The sequence below is a fragment of the Rutidosis leptorrhynchoides genome, chromosome 2 (genome assembly GCF_046630445.1).
Source record: "Rutidosis leptorrhynchoides isolate AG116_Rl617_1_P2 chromosome 2, CSIRO_AGI_Rlap_v1, whole genome shotgun sequence".
In the NCBI taxonomy this organism is placed as follows: domain Eukaryota; kingdom Viridiplantae; phylum Streptophyta; class Magnoliopsida; order Asterales; family Asteraceae; genus Rutidosis; species Rutidosis leptorrhynchoides.
This window is the reverse complement of record NC_092334.1, coordinates 406,680,228-406,683,980: the sequence shown is the minus strand read 5'-3', so window position 1 is coordinate 406,683,980 and position 3,753 is coordinate 406,680,228.

Genomic DNA, 3,753 nt, shown 5'->3' with positions numbered 1-3,753 from the left:
AACGCTGTAGTGACCCGAACTTTTCCATGTTTATATATATTAATTGAGATTGATATTTACATGATTAAATGTTTTCAACATGTTAAGCAATCAAACTTGTTAAGACTTGATTAATTGAAATATGTTTCATATAGACAATTGACCACCCAAGTTGACCGGTGATTCACGAACGTTAAAACTTGTAAAAACTATATGATGACATATATATGGATATATATATAGTTAACATGATACTATGATAAGTAAACATATCATTAAGTATATTAACAATGAACTACATATGTAAAAACAAGACTACTAACTTAATGATTTTTAAACGAGACATATATGTAACGATTATCGTTGTAAAGACATTTAATGTATATATATCATATTAAGAGATATTCATACATGATAATATCATGATAATATAATAATTTAAAATCTCATTTGATATTATAAACATTGGGTTAACAACATTTAACAAGATCGTTAACCTAAAGGTTTCAAAACAACACTTACATGTAACGACTAACGATGACTTAACGACTCAGTTAAAATGTATATACATGTAGTGTTTTAATATGTATTTATACACTTTTGAAAGACTTCAATACACTTATCAAAATACTTCTACTTAACAAAAATGCTTACAATTACATCCTCGTTCAGTTTCATCAACAATTCTACTCGTATGCACCCGTATTCGTACTCGTACAATACACAGCTTTTAGATGTATGTACTATTGGTATATACACTCCAATGATCAGCTCTTAGCAGCCTATGTGAGTCACCTAACACATGTGGGAACCATCATTTGGCAACTAGCATGAAATATCTCATAAAATTACAAAAATATGAGTAATCATTCATGACTTATTTACATGAAAACAAAATTACATATCCTTTATATCTAATCCATACACCAATGACCAAAAACACCTACAAACACTTTCATTCTTCAATTTTCTTCATCTAATTGATCTCTCTCAAGTTCTATCTTCAAGTTCTAAGTGTTCTTCATAAATTCCAAAAGTTCTAGTTTCATAAAATCAAGAATACTTTCAAGTTTGCTAGCTCACTTCCAATCTTGTAAGGTGATCATCCAACCTCAAGAAATCTTTGTTTCTTACATTAGGTTATCATTATAATACAAGGTAATAATCATATTCAAACTTTGGTTCAATTTCTATAACTATAAGAATCTTATTTCAAGTGATGATCTTACTTGAACTTGTTTTCGTGTCATGATTCTGCTTCAAGAACTTCGAGCCATCCAAGGATCCATTGAAGCTAGATCCATTTTTCTCTTTTCCAGTAGGTTTATCCAAGGAACTTAAGGTAGTAATGATGTTCATAACATCATTCGATTCATACATATAAAGCTATCTTATTCGAAGGTTTAAACTTGTAATCACTAGAACATAGTTTAGTTAATTCTAAACTTGTTCGCAAACAAAAGTTAATCCTTCTAACTTGACTTTTAAAATCAACTAAACACATGTTCTATATCTATATGATATGCTAACTTAATGATTTAAAACCTGGAAACACGAAAAACACCGTAAAACCGGATTTACGCCGTCGTAGTAACACCGCGGGCTGTTTTGGGTTAGTTAATTAAAAACTATGATAAACTTTGATTTTAAAGTTGTTATTCTGAGAAAATGATTTTTATTATGAACATGAAACTATATCCAAAAATTATGATTAAACTCAAAGTGGAAGTATGTTTTCTAAAATGGTCATCTAGACGTCGTTCTTTCGACTGAAATGACTACCTTTACAAAAACGACTTGTAACTTATTTTTCCGACTATAAACCTATACTTTTCTGTTTATATTCATAAAATAGAGTTCAATATGAAACCATAGCAATTTGATTCACTCAAAACGGATTTAAAATGAAGAAGTTATGGGTAAAACAAGATTGGATAATTTTTCTCATTTTAGCTACGTAAAAATTGGTAACAAATCTATTCCAACCATAACTTAATCAACTTGTATTGTATATTATGTAATCTTGAGATACCATAGACACGTATACAATGTTTCGACCTATCATGTCGACACATCTATATATATTTCGGAACAACCATAGCCACTCTATATGTGAATGTTGGAGTTAGCTATACAGGGTTGAGGTTGATTCCAAAATATATATAGTTTGAGTTGTGATCAATACTGAGATACGTATACACTGGGTCGTGGATTGATTCAAGATAATATTTATCAATTTATTTCTGTACATCTAACTGTGGATAACTAGTTGTAGGTTACTAACGAGGACAGCTGACTTAATAAACTTAAAACATCAAAATATATTAAAAGTGTTGTAAATATATTTTGAACATACTTTGATATATATGTATATATTATTATAGGTTCGTGAATCAACCAGTGGCCAAGTCTTACTTCCCGACGAAGTAAAAATCTGTGAAAGTGAGTTATAGTCCCACTTTTAAAATCTAATATTTTTGGGATGAGAATACATGCAGGTTTTATAAATGATTTACAAAATAGACACAAGTACGTGAAACTACATTCTATGGTTGAATTATCGAAATCGAATATGCCCCTTTTTATTAAGTCTGGTAATCTAAGAATTAGGGAACAGACACCCTAATTGACGCGAATCCTAAAGATAGATCTATTGGGCCTAACAAACCCCATCCAAAGTACCGGATGCTTTAGTACTTCGAAATTTATATCATATCCGAAGGGTGTCCCGGAATGATGGGGATATTCTTATATATGCATCTTGTTAATGTCGGTTACCAGGTGTTCACCATATGAATGATTTTTATCTCTATGTATGGGATGTGTATTGAAATATGAAATCTTGTGGTCTATTGTTACGATTTGATATATATAGGTTAAACCTATAACTCACCAACATTTTTGTTGACGTTTAAAGCATGTTTATTCTCAGGTGAATATTAAGAGCTTCCGCTATTGCATACTAAAATAAGGACAAGATTTGGAGTCCATGTTTGTATGATATTGTGTAAAAACTGCATTCAAGAAACTGATTTCGATGTAACATATTTGTATTGTAAACCATTATGTAATGGTCGTGTGTAAACAGGATATTTTAGATTATCATTATTTGATAATCTACGTAAAGCTTTTTAAACCTTTATTTATGAAATAAAGGTTATGGTTTGTTTTAAAAATGAATGCAGTCTTTGAAAAACGTCTCATATAGAGGTCAAAACCTCGCAACGAAATCAATTAATATGGAACGTTTTTAATCAATAAGAACGGGACATTTCAGTTAGTATCCGAGCGTTGGTCTTAGAGAACCAGAATTTTTCATTAGTGTGTCTTATCGAGTTTGTTAGGATGCATTAGTGAGTCTGGACTTCGACCGTGTTTACTTGAAAAATGATTGCTTAACAAATTTTGTTGGAAACTATATATTTTTAACATGTGAATATTATGTGATATATTAATCTCTTAACGCGTTTGATATTATGTGATAGATGTCTACCTCTAGAACAAGTCCCATTGACTCACCTAATAATAATGAAGAGTCAAATGTAAATTGGAATGATTCGTGGACTGATTCACAAGTTCCCGAAGAGGAACCGGAAGAAGAGTCGGAACCGGAAGAAGAATCGGAACCGGAAGAAGAATCGGAACCGGTGGGGGAAATAATAAAACGGTTAAGTAAAAGAAAATCCTCAACCAACCGACCAAGGTTAATTATGGTCAATGGTGTTTCCGCCAAGGAAGCAAAATATTGGGAGGATTACCAATTCTCCGATGAAT